Genomic DNA, 17913 nt, shown 5'->3' with positions numbered 1-17913 from the left:
AACAATAACTCTAAAATGTTCTTGTCCAGTATTTGCATTTAGAGTATTAACATTGTTATCTGCTATTTCTCACTACTAARCAGAGAAACATTTCACTGTCAGAAGCTCTTGCTTAATGGTCCAAGCTGTTTGCATGTTTTCCAATCAATATAAATTTGAGCTCTACTGGATGAGGTGAATACAATGACTCCCAAATCTCATGAATATAAGAGTAAAGCATGTTTTTTAAGAACTACTGGGAAGTAAAAATAGAACATTTTTGCTGTTCTGAATTTARAACACTAAAAATAATTTACAGCATATGGAAGTATGTATTTTTTATGTAGTTACTTTTGTATTATTTAGCTCAATCTCCTAAAATTTCAGTTAGTCATTTAAACACATTTGTGTAGGAGTTAATGACTTGATATCTGAATCAAGGGTACTTTCTCCTGGTTATTCCTTTGCCTGATCATGTGTAATTATTTTTTCCAATTGACTTTTCCAATAATTATTTTCTTAAGTAATTTGCATGCAACATGATCACTAACATGCATCTGAGTCATATTTGGAGGTTCATTCTCCATTTGCTTACATCTGGTGCAAATGTTTATACCAAAATAAAGTTGCATGAAGAATTCTTAATTCATTATGTAAAGATGTAATTTGAGGGTACAGTGATAAGGCTGAAGGACATAGATGTGTATGCTTTTGAATTCTTTCTGTTTCTTAAAACATGTACTGGAAACATTTTTGGCCAGTTGGGGTGGATTTTGTAAGAGCAGTTTCAGCTTTCACAGTTGACATGCCATGCCCTTCCTCCGTAATGCTACTGCTATTTATGCAAACAATTTCCTGGGTTTAGGTATCTGAGTAACAAATGGATTTTATCTTAACTGGTGAAGATAAATAGTGTCAGCAAGTTAGAATGAGTTTTATCTCGATGTACAAAATGAATCATAGGACATGACTCATTTTTTGCTTTAATACTTGCATCAAATTATAAGTAGGGGCAAGGACTCCTATGAGCTGTCACACTCATAGAGACACAGAACGAGCTCTTATCATAATGTCAGACTGCCTATTGCCCCAAGATAAGTAACATTTTCGTACTGCTTTTTACCTCCATAACCTGCTGTAGTAAGAAGGTTGACGTTCCCCATCTGACATCATGTCAGTGGTTTCTTGCTTCCTATCTCCCAAAAGAAATAGCTGAAGAACAGTCCTTGGATATAGACTATGAACAGACAGTATCAATAAGAACTACTGTGTTATAGGCATTACTTTTTCCCACAACGCAGTTGCTCCATTGTTGGTGAAGGAGAACATGTACTGTGGAAGGATGAGTGCTGCCATTTGTAGCTTTATTGGCTGCCCAAGCTCAGCACGTAAGGGTGTGTTGGGATTATTTTAAGTATATCAGAGTTTTCATCAACTGCTAATCTGACCCTTGTTTTTTTTCTGGTTTGGCCTACAGTCTGAAAGACATAGCATGTCCAGCCTTGCTATAATTAATTTCCTCCGTGCCCAGAAGATCTTTAGAAGTCTCAATTCATTCATATAATCAAGCCTACAGCAACTGCATGCAGTCTGCATTGGTCGCAAAATACCATCTTTGTTTGCCAGGAGTGATGTGCCTAAATTCTTGTCTGGTGTTTGTTGGTTCAGTTTCTTTTCCTCTTAGGGTAATTTCTAAGAAAACTCTGCCTCTTCTTTGCAAGACTCTTCCATGTGATAAAATCGTTACATCTTATTTCCTTAAAATTCCCAGTGTCTTTTTTGGCAGCTTCAATAAATGGTKTAAAGGCCTGTCCTAATGAGGGGGTAGCAGAATAAGAGAAAGGGGATTTACGGAGAGGTTTGTGTTTGATCATTTTTAGCTTCTGGTTAATGGTTGAACTCTGTGATTGTGCCAACCAGGTCTGTAACGTGTGGGAGTCCTGGGAAGGAAGGTGGAGGCTCGCTGGAATACCTGGAAGAACATTCAGAATATAAAGGAAGCATGGGAGCGGCAGATGCAAAGGCTATCAGGAAGAGATTAACTTTGCCCAACCTCTGATGTCATTAGCAGGGCAAGGARAGACATGGGCCAGACTGCTTCATGTTGTGGTCCTTTAGGGAATGGTGTTTTCAACTTACTCCACACCACTACTTAGAATTGTAACCAGTCAAACATATTTCAGTCCATTTTGCTATTGAGTTGTTTTTTTTTTTTTAAATTCCTCTTTAAAGATTAGAAAAAGATGTGTGAAGTTACATCCATCTCAATCAAAAATTGTCATTTTTGTAAATTTTACTGTTGGCAGTTATAGAACAAAGACAAAATTCATGCCCTCTACTGAGGGAGATGGCCGGTGGTGACTTCTTTACTAGGGATAGGATAAACAGAACTATGAACAATTAAAGTACTTTAAATAGTTCCTAATAACAAACTTTTTTTTTTTGGAATTCAGGTTAAGGAAAGACAATTCTAGATAAAGAAACAATAGACGTTTAAAATAAGCCATACAATATTGCTGCCCTCCTTGTTTTGCTGAATTGATTTAAAAATTGTATCATGGTAGTTATGTGAAGTGATCAGTAATGCAATAATTTTGCAAGCATTGTTGCTTTTCAGATATGGGCTCTTCTGCTAGCCTCTCCACTGTTCTACAAAAAAAAAAAAATCAGTAATACTGAGTTAATGTGTCCATARTCTTACTCCTCTTAACAGCATTTTAGAACCATTCATTAACCAAGCATCCTAAGGCGACTGTTACWAAAGAAGCTTCAGAGAAAAGGAAAACATTTGGAGAACTAACAGATGAAGTTTTTAAACATTCATTAAGGAAACGGGCACCCACCACACTGTAAACCAAGTGATCTGACACATACCTGGAAGACTAAATTTCCATTCCTCTTGCCTTCATTCTGCCTGAAGACAATATTGTATTACGTACTGATCACAGAGTTAGTCTGTAGCTGACTGAAAACCTCAAGTTTATGAATTAACTGTGGACTAGTCTTTTTGTTCTTTTTCCCTCTGATTTTTGTTGTTGGGGCTTTTAGACTGAAATAGGCACTTGAYGGCTATTGTATACACATGTATGTTAATTATTAACTACAGCTACAAGCAGGCTTTTTCCATACAATGTCTGAATACAGTTTTCTATTTGCTGTAATAAAACAGGCTCTTTCAAGGCCTCCTTCCAAAGTCCAGCCCCTGCATGAAGAAYACTGTTTGCCTTCTTTATCTTACTTTCTGTATGAGATACCATGCATGAACTGTACCTATTGAGGAAGAAATTTATCTGAATGAGAAATGCTGTGGGAATCTAGAATATTTTTCACCTGCAACTAGCAACAAACCAGAAAACTTGTAAGTAAATTTTGTTCCCCAGCCCTGATCTGGGTGGGAGTGCGCTGTTTAATTTTAGAGGGGCTTGTRGGGGTTTTAACTGTTCACCAGATAAGACAGCAGATAAGGAATTCCTGGTGACATTTAGTGCTTTACAATGCAGAAGAAATATGACTCCGAAGAATCCTGCCAGAGCTGTTTGGCCTTGCCTTTCTCATCTCGGCTGCAGGACAGCAGTGATGCCGAAAGCTGATACCTGTGGAATGCCAGCCTGAAATGAAACATACCATTTCCCCATGGTATGTTAACAGTTTCTGGAACAGTATTGGCGGGCTTGCACAATGACACGGGGTGTTCGGCTTAGAAATGGAGCTACTCTGCCTTCTGCTAATCTTGTATATTTCAGCTGAGAGTGGTGGTGTGAACCAGAGCCCTCCCGAGCAGCCAGTAAAGCAGCYGCAGCTACTCTGTGATAAAGGGCAGGAAAAAGCAGATTGAGAGGCGTACGTGGAACACTGCGCCGTGGTGTTAAAAGCTTGTCTCAGAGGTCTTCCCGTTAGAAGGGTTCAGATGGGCAATGATCCCAAGTTCCAAACAAAACACTGATGTAAACGGAAAACACACCCAAGCGCTGGRCTGGGTGACGGTGCACCCTGCCAGCCCGACAGCGCTCCGCCGTGCCGCCCGCAGGTCCGCTCCGCTGGCCGGGCCCCGCGCGGCGCGCCTCGGGCAGAGCCGGGGACCAGACCCGGACACCGAGCCGGGGTCCCCTGCCGAGAGACGGGACGGGCAGAGAAAAGCCGGGGGGCGGGGCGGCCTCGCCGCGGTGACTCAGCGGCGCGGAGCACCGGGCTGCGACCGGTATTTCCTGTTCCCCTGCCGCCGCCGCGAGTGTTGGTGTGTGCGGGCGTGGGCCGGGGGGAGCCGGGCAAGCACCCCTGGACTGAAGGGGCSGCAGCCGCAGGTGGGGGCACGCCTTAGGAGGAGGTGCGCTGCCCGCCCCGGCCGGCCACCACCGCCCCTTCCAGGTCGTCCCCTGCCCTCCCCATCCGTCCCCTCTCCTCTCCACCTGGGGGCGAGGCCGGCACCTGCGGCCGCAGCCCGCCCCGGCGTGGCCGCCCCGCCCGCGCCCCGCAGGAAATCGCCCGACTCGGCGGGAGCGGCCACAGCGGACCCGGACCCAGTCCCAGCCTCGGCCCCGCACTCGGACTCGACACCCCCGTATCTGCCCGTTCCGGGGCGGCGGGGCAGGGCTGCGGGCAGGGCAAGGCGCAGTCCCAGCACCGGGCCGCCTCTGGGACTTCTGCTCCCGCTGCCGGACGCTCTCCGCGAGCAGGCGAGTATCCCCGCGGGATATCCCCGCCCCGAACCCGCGTTCCCCGCCGCTTCTCTCTGCCCGGGCAGGTGCGGTGTCCCCCGGCACCCCTATCCCCCGCGGCCGCCGCCTTCGCTCCCCGCTCCGGGGGCCGCGCTACGACCACGAGCTGCGCGGCTTCTCGCTCTCGTTTCTTTGTGTGCTTTGGGTTTTATCGGCTCCTCGCCTGGGCTCCTCGGGCGCGCCTTGCCGCCTTTGTCGGCGGGAGCCGGACCCGCCGCGGGCCCCCCCGGGCCGGTCCCGCACCCGYCGCGCACCTGGGCGGCGCGAACAGCCGGGCTCGGGCCGGGGATCGGCTTTTCTCTAACGGGATTAAGCGGCTCTCCGTGACTTTTTCCGTGATAAGTACTTTCCGGGAGAGTGCGATACTACCTGGAAAGTGGGAGAGATGTCACCGRCGAGTCGGGGTGTTTGTTTAGCCGGGTTATTCCCCCGGGGGGGAGGCGGGTCCCCCAACCARCCCACGCCCCCGCCGTCGGGGGCTTGGGCTGCCTTTGTTGCCCAGAGAATTCCTGAAATCTTTATGTTGGCACATCCCGAGTGGATTCCAGCCGTGCCTTGGGCTTTGGCTAACTGGGTCAGGGGAAGTTTCAAGTTAACAGGGAACCGTGAAACAAAGGAACAGGCAGTTCCAGAAGACAAATGTTTAATTGCCCTGTTAAAGTGCCTTGGCATCGCCCGTGTTTGCGGTGCTGGAGCCCAAGTACATTAGATTTTCATCCTGGAGTGCCAAGACTGATCTAGCAGTGGCATGCACTTGCTTTAGTAGGCARCTCTGCCCTTACTTACTCCCTGCTTGAAATCTGTTTGCATGGGGTTTTTGCCAGCCTGAGAAAGTACATGCTGTTTGAACATACTTGTGTGAGRGTCATATAACCAATCAGAAAACTTCCATGCCTCCAGTGTTGCTTTCTAGTAGTTATTCACTCGAAAAAGAGATTCAGAGAATCTCTGAATTACCTGCTCCCTAKCTTCAGCTTATAAAGTTGTGTCGGTTCCCAGAGTTAAGACCATACTCAAGAGCTCTTGGCTCCACAGCTGTGCTCCARCAGAGGCTGCAAAGGTCTGCTTTGTTTGACCTTTGGATGTAATCATCAAGGTCGCATAATTTGCAACAAAATAATTTACCTTTTYTTTTGTTCCTGTAAGTTTTATTTTAAAGGTTGAGGACTATTATTCACCTATAGTTCAGGRAAAATAGAAGAGAAACTGGTATATGCTATAAATGATGAATTGCTTTTTTCATTTATGAAGYGTTTGTCATCTAAGGGTTTAACTATAAGCTTTTCCAAACAGTGATCCTTGTCAGGATCCATGAAGTCCTSACATGGCAAGAATCAGGTACTGGAAGGCATAGGAAGTTTGCTTGTGTGCGTTAATACTAACTGAGAGATCATCAGGCTGCTTTAAGAGACTTCAAAATGTTTTGCATTTAGTAAGCRTGTGTGTGCCACTTAGGCATGGTCAGTAAGGTTTATACTTAGTACAATATTATCGTGAGGATCATGAGGGCWGTCACCAGGCTTCTGAGGAAGTTTACTGCCTGTATTTGACTCTTAGGTGAGTTTACTGTTATAATTGCTTCTGGACTGTTACATGCAAACATCTTAAGCCCTAAACATTGGTTTCAAGTAGTGGCAGTGTGCCAGTGACTCTTCTTCACTTTACAAAGGTGTGTTCACTGTGGACTGGAGAAACTGCATCCAATTGTGTTTTACTATTGCCCTGTATCATTGTCAGTAACTGCTGAGGTTCTCAGTGCCACTGCGTGGGGTTTTTGTGAGACTGAACGTGAGTGTTGGGAATAATGCGGCAGAGTTGGGGTGATCCCAATACTTTGTGTGAACTATAATTAAAAAAGAGCTCTTCAGAATGAGGCATCAAAGTAATTAAGTGTCTGATACTTTTTTGATTGCTTAATCCCCCCTTTCCTGGTTCAGTGTCTTCTAAGGACAACCAGGAAATCTTTCTCAGTGATTAAAAAAGTGTTTAGGCAGTGGCATAGTTTACAAAATGGGATATGTTGTACCTTTGTAAAACCTATATGGTTAAAAGCATTAGAAAGTAACAGAGAACTACAGTAATCCTTAACCGGGAAATGGCCTAATATTCCAGGACTACTTGAAAACTGCATTTAATTTAGAGCAAATCTAGGCGATAGGGGGTGTGTGTGTGTGTTTTAATAGTTACCAACCTTGTCTTTCTCCAAAACTTCCTTGTAGGGTAAAGGAAATCTCGTGTTACAAGCCTGTTCGCTTTTAATTGTTCAAATAACTGTATTTACTTTYTCAGGGATGGTGTAGTTTCATCCTGTTGTAGTAATCCAGGATCTGGTCATTTTAATGACAGAGGGAACAAAGCCCTCACATGTCAGAACAACTACACGTTTTTGAGGTTAGAGATTTTCAAGTCGGKTTTATTTTCAAGTAGGTATGAAACTTCTAATTGCTGGGAAAAAATAATATATTGAAATTGACAATTGGTCATTGGCATCAGCCACAGATAGGCTGTGGATCTCAATCCCGAATTGAAATGGATTTCTGCGAACTTTTTATAAGACTTCTCAAAAATGAGACAATCTATTTGCGAAACAAATATTTATGGCACTGAGTATATAGRGCATAGTTTTGTCTTCTGGTATATTGGTATATTGGTCTTGCCATAGTGAAGCATGTTTGCAAATAGCGTGTTACCTACATAGATTGGAGCAGTGACGTGGGTATGACTGGTCTTGCATGACCATGCTGGCACACACACACCAGTGCACGTCATCTTTCAGAGTCAAAGGTTCTGTCTCAGTCCCATGACCAAGTTCTCTAAATTCATACAGAACTTTCACAGTCAAAATAGAGCTGTTCAACCATGAAGCGCTTTCCTCAGTTACCTAAACCTATCCCGTTCCTCAGGAAGAACAGTGCTGTGTTGGATCCCCATGTCTGCTCCCTTGAAAATTCTGCTTACTGCTTGTTCCCACAGTCTTTGAAACCTTCTGTTGCTCTTTAATTGTCTTTTAGCAGTACTTGGGTTATCCTGGTCCCACTTCAGAAAGTAATTTTTTTTTCTGAGTAGGTAAATTATAATTTAGAATCTGCTGCAGTTATGTGGGTATTTTTGTTTGGTATTCGGGAGGGGTTTTTGTTTGTTTATTATTTGTGGGTTTTTTGTTTAGTTGGGGTTTTTTTGATTGTTGTTTTTTTGTGGGTTTTGGAGGTTTTTTTGTTATTTTGTTTTGTGTGGTTTATTGCTTTTTGTTTCCAGTTTATTTGTTTGTTTGTTTGTTTGTTTGTTTTTTAATCAGGCAAAACCAGCATTCAACACTAGAGAGCTGAGGTTATTTTTTATTTAAATATTACATAATTTAAACAGGTACTGACTGCAGCATCGTAATTAAACAGCTTCATGCAGCAGCAAAATACACTCAGGTCATTTAATACGTTAAACTGTTAATGTTTGGGTTGGGTTTTAGCTGGCTTATTATTAGGATTTTTTTTGTTTAGTTGGGTTTTTTTTGTTTTCTTTCAAAGCAGATTGCTTTCTGAAAGTGCATATCGCTAGGGGATATTTTAGTTTTCTGTTTCAAATGAGAATGCAGACTGTGTCAACTCATTGCTGTTCAGTGTAAGATGGCCCTTGCTTTTGTGAATGTATTTAAGATGTTCATGATCCAAGCTTAGTAATAACAGAGTGAACTGTGGGAGCTCTGGTTTGATATCTGCTACAGCATCTGCCCTGGTGTGTATTCATCAGCTGCAGGCTTTGTTTTTAGGAAACATGAGCTACCCAAGTCTTCTTGAATTTAGGTCAGCATTGTCATTGTGCATCTGAGTGTTGGAACCTCAGACAACCATGGTTGCTAATCCAGGAAGAAAACRAAACTCATTAGTGGTCTCTTTTCACATGAATAATGTGAAAATGACAGACAGAAATACTGCCTGATACAACAGTAGGGTCAATAAGAAGTGTGCAAGGCAGGATACAAAACCCTTTTGTTCTGGTTTTTTTTTCAATGCCTGCTCCATTTTCATGCTTTTATCTCTGCTTTTTTTTTTTTTTTTTTTTTTTTTTTTTTTTTTTTTTTTTTTTTTTTTNGTACCAGCAATCCAGAACAGCTTTTGAGAAACTTCTTTTTATTTCCTAAAGTTGTGCAATTATTTGAGGTGTGGTTTACATACATGTGAAGTGTCAGATTTAGGATGTCTAGCTAGATGTGGGTATATTTTCATTGAGTTAGGCACGGAGTTCAGAAATTTTGGGCCACTGTGACTTTTTCCAAAGACTGGCTCAGTACTGGCTCAATACTGGCTCAATGCTCCCAAAAGCATTGTGTTGTCATAACTCTGTTGTAACAAACTATTTTTTTTTTTTACATTAACATTGTATTGATAAACTGAGCCTGAGCTTAACAATGCAGTCTCATCATAAACAAGATTTCACGTTGGTTCAAGCTATTTGTTATTTGCTTTACCTCATTAATTTTTGGTTTGTTTGTTTGTTTGTTTTTTCCCTAAGGCTTTAGAGAAAACCCATAAATCTCTCCTTCACATCACTCTTAACAGCAAGGCTGTCTGTAGTCTGGCTTGCACTCTCTAGTCTAACATCTGCTTCATCATCTAGCTCTGCTTAATAGCCAGCAGATTTGACTACTGGTGTCTCTAGCCTCCTTCGCACAACTTTGTATAAGCTGATTCTGAGAATCTCCAGGAGCATATGGACTGTTCAGGGAAGGGACGATTTCTAAGGAGGGGCCAAAAGCAACTACTGTGTATGAAGCTGTGTGGAAGAAGTTTCCAGGTCCTCCTCCTCTCTTTTTCATTCCCACCTCCCACACTCCCTAGGATCCTTGATGCTCCTCTACGTTATGATTTTTTCAACTGATCAAGCTTTACATATGTGTTGATTGTTTTTCAAGCCATTTCTTTGGCTGTATGGGGCAAACAAAACCCACGTGTGTTCTGAACCTTAACAGCTGACTGCCACAGTTATCACCTGTGCAAAAGCATGTAGGAGGATGCTTGTTTCTTTGCTCTCTTAATGAGAGAATTCTTTGATCTATAGCTGTTACACAGATTTTTGTTGAAAGGTGAGAAAGAACAGGATTTTGGGTTTTTTTCACAAGATGGAAAGTAATTTGTGGCTCTGTTGGGCAATGGTTGTCTGTAGTTGGATCTGAAGTGACTAAAGATGTGATCATCCTTCTGTCATCAGTTTACATGAAGTATGCTCTACCTCTAATTAAGAGAGTATGACTGTTTTCATCTGTCAAGGGTTAGAGCAAAAAGAAGCTCTTGCTTTGAACTCATAAATGTTTCTTTAATGGAGGAAAAAGCTCTGTCATTCTTTCCCAGTTCTCAGAAATGTATTGTATTTTCCAAGGCATCACTTGTGTGTTCTTAGTTAGGAAAATTGCACTGTCTTTTTTCCAATAAAACTTGGTTTCTGTTATTCCTGAAAAAAATACAAAGACGGAAAAAGGGGAGTGGATGGTTATTCTCCAGTTGCAAACAGTGGATGAAGGTATGTTTAGACATTTTGTTTACTTTACAAGAGCCATCCTTCACTAACAATGCATGTACTAGCAGCTTTGAATTTCTGTTTCCAAATAAAGTTGAAGGAAGTTGATAAACCRTGAGTCATTCTTTCTCCCTCTAGATACCTGGAGATTTCATGCGCCATTTAACCTAAAGCAGTACTTGGGAGTAACTTGTGCTTATTGAGYGGGCTTGGCTTCTCTATGTACAACACTAGGCATGGGGCTGCTTTTCTAGTCAGAATTAATAGGCTTTGCTCAAAGAGACAAAAGATGGACCAGAGCTGCACTAAATGCTTTTTAGATTTTGCATAGGACTGGCTTGGAAAAGTACTGTGGAGAAGTTTAAGAACTGTTTCTGAGATCTGCAAGGGGAAATTCAAAAAAGAGTTAAGGGAGAGGGTAGACAGAAGGAAATACCAAAACTTCATAGGAGAAAGTGTGGTMATGAAGTTGTTAATGAAACTAGTTTTGAGGGAAGACTGGATTTTACCAAAATATTTCTGGTTTTGAGTTAAATAGAACGGTCATGAACTTCTACAGTCTGAAGATCCTTGAAAATCAGAATTGTCAAAAAGTGCTCACTTCTTGTCCTCTCTTTTTCTTCTCATAYTGCCTTTACGGTAGAGCTACCAAAGCTATCAGAAGTCAGGATGCATTCAGGCTTAATGACGTTAGCTGTGTTGCAGGCTTCTAGTAGTACTCTGCCTTCCTAAGCTTCTTAATGCTTTGTATACAGATGTTTAAAGTTGTAGTTAAGTGATTTTTTTTTTTTTTTTGACCTGGAGAAGAAATATTTTGCTTGATTCATGTAGTTTTAAGATATTATTTTTCTTAACATGTCACAAAATTTCAGACTACCTACTCCTTACCTGCATGCAGCTATGTAGGTGATAATTATTCTTTTTCCTCTGRCAATCATAGTGGTATTCCCTGAATCTAAAAGATACTTGATTTTATTTTGCTCTTCTGAGACCAGCCACATGGATTGTTATTTAGTAGTTACTTGMGATAGTTCAGTGTATACATATGCTAACATAATCTACAAATATGATTGAATATTARACACCAAGTATGTCTAATGCAGGATTGGAAGTAATGTAGGATCTGGAAATAATTATACAAATCTTGTTGTTAAGAGCTAAATATTTTAAAGGACAAGAAATGAAAATTAGCTGTTCTCATCTTGATTTCTAAATAAGTAGCATGCAATACAAAATCACCCCAACAGAAATACACTARTAATACTAGGGAATAACTAAAATCCACAGTTTATAGAGGGAGTTGAGGTTCAAGGCTTCAGTCTTCCTGTCACATCTCTTCTTTCTATGTTTTTATCTCGGTTATATCGGAAKTGCATAATATTTATATATGTAACTATGTATATAAAAGCATTCATATTATGCTAAGAAGACATCAACATTTCCTTGATTAGTTTTGCAGTCAAGTACATCTCTTTGAATATTGCAATTTGACAGTACTGCAGTGTTTCCAAAATGTCACTGTCGTTTCTTTCAACACGTGCATCTGTCTCCACATTTGTAGTTCATAACTGAGGTTTCTGCCATGCACAGTTACTTACCTTATGGCTAGAACAATTTTAATAAGGGATGTGGCTTCTGGGAGCATATGAGGCACATTTGAATGACTAGTAGGTATCATAATGGGAGTCTCTAGCATTTTTAATTCTGTATAAACCAYGTAAGGAAATGTTTCTCCATGCTTTTTCTGAATATATCAGATAAATCCCTCGTGACACTTCTGATGTAGGGAGCTTTCTGGTGCTCTGGTGCTTTCTGGTGAGAAAAGTTAAGGTAAAAGCTATTTTTGTCTGTTGCTGTCTAAAAAGGTCTGAAGTTTTCTGTGCAGATCTCTTTTATTCCCTGGATGGATTTGACAGAGAAGTTACCTAGTGCTCCATTAGCAGTTGAAAGATTATAGGCAGCAGAGATTTAGCAAAGGATTAGTCAATTGGAGAGTGTGCATTATCCGGCCAGGCTTAGAACCGTGATTGTCTCTTCAATCATTTTCATTAGTGTCTTATTCAAAGATCGAATTACGTAACAATGACGTTTCTGGGGAATCTGGTAGGAGTTTTTCTTTGGTTTCTCTCTCTCTTCTGCTAACTGTCCAAGCCTGAGAGGGGGGGAAGAAAGCATTATTTTTATGCTTCAAACTTACAGCATGTTTTAAAAAGCAGCATTTCAGATAAGTGAAGAGGCATGACTTCAGTTGCAGCATCTGCGTTTGGATGATAACTTAGCGTGGTGGAACTCTTGGGAAAGGCAGGATGCGGTACAAGAAATACATAACTATTTTAGAAGCAGCAATAGGTATTACTCCCCTTAACAAGAGGGAACTGCTTCCTGAGGGTAGACATGCAAATCTGTGGCAACATCCAGGGTAAGTGTTAAAAGGCAATCAGTGAATAACTATGGGAAAAATTCTGCTCACCTTGAATCATGCATTTTTAAAACTTGTTATCAGAAAGAGGAGAGTAATTCATAAAACAGGTAATCTTTTTTTTGTGTGTCTTCCAAGCTCTGTATCTTCAGAGGTTGTGGTTGAACTTAGCAGTTTCATTAGAGATTTCTGTGTACTACCTGTCCTTGGCTAGAGAAATAAGTTTAGAGAAGRTGTTATTTCTAAATCAGGAGTTTGCTGAAGAACAGAAAAGATAAACGTTTATACTCATTAGAACAAAAATAAATTGGCTATTTTGTCATTTTTTGCTTTCTACTAACCTGATGTGTGTATGTTTCCTCTCTCTGCATTTAAAAATATGCTTATTTTAAWTTTTATCTGTCAGAGAAGCAGTTTCTAAAATGGGAAAAGAAAACCACTTTTGACTGTTCAGGCAACTTCTCTTCTTCGAAGCATGAGTTCATCATATTTAGGGATAATGTTTCCCTACAGGAAGGTTTTTCTGATTTTGTTAAAAACAGTCCACAGTGTTTTCTCGTACCATACAACCTGAATTTTATGCTTCAGAAAAATCCTTCTGTATGCAACTGTTTCCACCAAAAACGTATGTTGTGTGGAAAACAGCTTGTTGTTCTCTCCCACACCTGCACCTGTATGAGTAGCACGGATGGATGGCTGTCTTCATAGTCCTTCTGGTCTCTCGTATTTTTGTAGCACAATGGAATGCTGTCACTTTGTGTCAGACATTGCAGAGGAGTGCAAAATATGAGAGGCTTTTGTCCAAGACCAATTAGTATGTTTCTGTTGGTTTGGAATAGTTCTGTGTTCTGCAAGACCTCAAAGAAAAGCTTGGATTATAAATGTGGCTGTTTGACTATAACTGAATTCAGATGTGTAATTTTTCCACAAAAGTGCTTTCTTTAATGATGGTAGCAAAAGTAAAAGTAAATAAACTACTATGTGCCCTATGATTTTTATAGGGTTTCTTTGCAGATCTATCGCCAGAACTATGAAAACTAGTCTAGAGAATATACTGATGGAAACAGTTTTGTGACTTTTTATTGACACAAGTGTTCTTTAAGTTGGTCCTAAATTTCCAGTGTCATGTTAATGAATGCTTGTAGGGCTTTTTGTTAAAAACTTGCCCATTAAAATGGATTCTCAGTACAGTCTATTTAAACTCAGGACAGCAGAGTGTCTTAGTCTATGACTACCTTTAGTTGTTCCATGTAAATTGTCTACCTGCGAATCTTTGTGATTTTTTCAGCTGATCTCTGTATGTTGATAAAATGGTGCATGATTGCTATTGGTATTTTCAGAAGCTGTGTTGGAAAGTAATGGTATATTTTTGTAGAATTCTTAGTTTTCAAGTAGCTTAGTCTGGCCAGAGTCTTAGCTTGAACCAAGCCCTCTAAAAATGAAACTTATTAACTGTAATGTCTATTTCTTTTGTAACTGTGACTGTTTGTCTTTCATCTACCACTGAGTATTAGTCAGTATCAAAGTACAAAGTACACTGTTAAAATTTGTTTTTATTTCCAACGTTCTTATTCAGACATCTGCCTGCTTTCAGGGAGAGGTTTAGTTATTGTGATTGTTGTACACTCTTGGAATTTCAAGCTGGTTAAGATGTATTTGGATTATGTTTGGATTTGCCATTCCAACAGTTTCAGAAAAGTAGAAAAGCTGTTGTCATTGGACTGTAATAGGGATGCCTTTTATGTTTTTATTAAAACTTTYAGCAAACTAAAGGTTGGTAAGCAGCAATTGTGGCAAAGTAAACCAAGCTGGAAAAAGAAGYGCTGTTGTTTTTGTAGCTGCATAGTGCTTATTCTATACAACTGGAATAAACACATTAATAACTTACTTTGGTAACATCATCTTATCACTTGAATTCTAGAGGTCCCCTGTCACATTCTTTAAAAAAAAAAAAAGTTACAAAAGTGTGTGTGTGTATAGAAAAAAATGTAACATAATGAGACACTTTCTGTAACCTAATACTGAATGTAGGGTATGCAGATCCTTGTCTGTCACTCTTCACTGCACAAAGTCAGGTGCATAGTTAAACACTTCCTTTATTATTTTTTTAATCATCTCCTAAAATTAAAAAAAAAAAATAGCACTGGAGTGTGATATTAGGTCCTGATATGTTGCTTGAAAGTTGTGAGAATTCTGCTTTAAAACCCAGATTACAGTGCAAAAGAAAGCAGGAAAGACAAATACAATACTTYGCTAAAATATCCATTTATATTTTCCTATCAAAGTCATTACAAAGTTAAGCTCTTCTACTTTCTCCTTAGTTTGGAATAGTGATGTGATTTCTGTGACAGACTGATTTTTATGAAATTTGACAAAGGGAAAATGATGGCAGCAGTAGTGGTTTGGTTTAGGTTGCTTATGTGACTTTGACTTTTCTGCAGCTTCCAGAATGGTATTTTGTGCACAGCCTGTAACAACGAAGCTGGTTTGATCATACTGCACAGTATGGCTTGTGCTACTCTTTGGTGGTCACAAAAACTCATATTAAGCATCTTCTTGTTCTGTGACTTCTGAAAGCATGTCTTGATTTAAAACAGTAGTTTACTTTTGGAAAGATGTTTCTATCCTGGAAGAGCATAGGGGGAAAACAACCTTCTAGTTTCAAGGTGTGATGTCTGGSAGGTGCTTGCATTGTTGCATGTAATAAAACATTAATCTGAAACAAAATGAGTTTTTAAAATATTTTAGAAGTTTTAATTTTGCTTTTTCAAACCGGTGACTTCATTATATTCATGCTCAGGAAGAAGTGGGTGTCACACGCAAGACACACCAAAACTTGGGCCAGACTTGTAGACAGTTGGGGAAATTCTGCAGAATTCTTTCAGTATCTCTTTCTTACAGCTCTCAAGCCATCTAAAAATGGCTGATGGAGTACTAACSACAATGAAAATACATCTATATGTGGGGAGGGCGGGAGGCGGGGAGAGGACAAGCAAACAGACCCAAACTTGCTAAATTGTTTCTAATATCCTTTTCTAGGGCAGTTTGGCTCTTCTCTGAAAAATAGACACTTTGGAAAGATGGTTTTGAGAGAGCRCAATTAAAATTATTGAGTTGTGTGTTGCTTTTCTTTTAAAAAAAGAACAAAAGCCACCAGCAAACCCTRACCACTGGCTTGTGTTTCTATTTCTGTCAAAAGTTCCTTCTTCATCTTAGTTAAACCATTCATTTTCTTTTTTCCTACTGGGGATAATCAAGGACTAGGCAAGGGGTCAGGGAGAGAGGGAACCCTATGAGAGGGTTCTGAATGGAAGCTAACATGGTACTTGTGCCCAAGCAGGGTAGCTAAAGCCTGTTGAGTAGAGGAAAGAGGATAGAAGATTACATTGGGAATTGTTTTCTTTCTRTCATTTGGCAACTGAAGTTCTTAAGTTACCATCTAATGTCATTGGAGTGCTTGTATCCGATTGTTCTTACTGAGGTTATGTTCAAGGTACAGTGCTGTTGCTAGMTTTCCTCTTACAGACTTGTGCAAGCTGAACAGTCAGACTAAAATTAAATTGAAACAAAAAGCCCGGTGGCTTGTGGAGAGGACCAGTGCGACAAGGTGACCATAAGAATGCTTCCTGTCAGTATCATATTTCATTGGCAAAAATTAATTGACTGCTTTGCATGCCGACTTATGTGTAAATATTGCTGAGTATCTCCTGTTTTTCAAGCACTATTTACACTTGATTGCTGGGGAAGCTAAAGCATGCCAAACTAATCAGGGAAATATATTTTATGTCTTCTTTATCTCTAGAACTTCAGTGTTACAGGCTTCACAATCACTCTTTTGTGGTTATAAGTGACTTAAATGAAACTTTGTTTTTTCAGGGAGCAAACTACTGCACTGCCCTCTCCTTGTGAGTGGGACTGGGAGCACAGCTGTACATCAAGCCCAAAGCATCGCACAGCAGGTAGACAACGGCAATCAAAAATCATCATTCCTTCCAAGGTACTAGACAAGTTGCACTGTTTAGACCTGGCCATTAGTTTAAAATTATGTATTCTTATAAYGTGCTAGCTTAGGTGTGTATTCTTTTAGCTATGCTTTTACAAGGTTTTAAGAAATTGTTCTTACTAGAGTAATAATATGAAATTAAAGCTAGTTCTTTTGGATTCTGCAAGAAACTTGAAATGATTACGTGTGTATGTGCTGGAAGCTTGATGATGTACAACAGGCCTCCAGAACAGGAGAGGGTTCTGCGAAGAAGTCAATATTCTGCTAAAGTTATGCAAATAATAATGCACAGGCCTGTACTAGTTCATCTGTTAGCTAAACATTGGTAAAGAATGGATGTAATCTATGATGATGTCTTCAGCAAATATAAATATTTAGCATGGACTGGGGGATAAATAAATTACTTTAAGCACAAGGGGTAATATTAATGGGAGTTGCTTAGTGACTCAGTCAGTCCTGGGAAACAGAATAGCCACACACAGGGAGAGTTGTTTTGCTGCATAGTTTCTTACAGTACATCATTAAGGTAAATATAATCCTTTTGGCATATTAACCTTGCTTTTGAAACCTTTTCTCAAGTGCTTCCAGAAGGACTATAAAATGCGCCCTTAGTTTTATGTCGATTGAACATGCTTGGCTTGTTTGTGGAAGTCATTAACAGATGATGTTTAAGAGAGAAAAAGGTTTTTATGCTGATGTTTTGCAAAACTATAACTGACTTAACTTTCATTCTTGAGATGGATAGCTTATTGCTGCTTTAGTTAGAAAGGTGGATATCAGTTGTCCTGACTTTCTGATTTGTGACAAACTTAAACAAAGCTACTTCTCTGTTTTATTTTCTGGGAGTGAGGAAAATTTTGTATGAGAATGTCAGTGAAATGTAGCTAGGCAGGAATGTCTGAGCCTAGGTCTCCAGCAGCCTCTGACATTTCCCTCAAAAGGAAAACTTCCAATGGTAGGGTTATACAAATTTTGCAAACACCAGGGAATGTGGATAGTTGTGAGCTCAACTCTTAGCAAAAGAAACTCCAGAACCTCTTATCAGCAAGGTCAAGATGGCTTTGAAGGTGCATCCAGCCATGTTGCCTGTGAGCTTCTAGGAGTTGTAAGAGTAGCAAGTGAATGGTATGGCTGTGTCCATCTGCTTTCTCCCTGATTGCTCTTGCTGTTCTCCTTTGGACTCTTGCCAGCTCATTTCATTCATTTGTGAAAAACAGCACCCAAAAGTGAGCATTAGTACCCTAGCTGGGACCTTGCTGTTACTGAATAGGGCTGCAGAACTGCTTTGT

At 40.3% G+C, this 17913-nt stretch overlaps 1 protein-coding gene across 1 annotated transcript in view; it reads left to right on the top strand.

The window, feature by feature from the left end:
- The first annotated feature begins 16497 nt into the window (after positions 1 to 16497).
- Positions 16498 to 17913, top strand: part of TJP2 (tight junction protein 2) — a 50953-nt gene continuing 49537 nt past the window's right edge. Inside the window, exon 1 of the mRNA XM_057365545.1 lies at positions 16498 to 16618. The gene's annotated coding sequence lies outside the window, so the exon portion shown is untranslated. The remainder of the gene's footprint in view (positions 16619 to 17913) is intronic.

This window comes from Malurus melanocephalus, unplaced genomic scaffold, assembly GCF_030028575.1.
Source record: "Malurus melanocephalus ecotype Western Australia unplaced genomic scaffold, MMel_1.1 scaffold_54, whole genome shotgun sequence".
NCBI lineage: Eukaryota > Metazoa > Chordata > Aves > Passeriformes > Maluridae > Malurus > Malurus melanocephalus.
The sequence above is the reverse complement of the archived record's forward strand: the minus strand, read 5'-3'. Positions and strand labels throughout refer to the sequence as shown.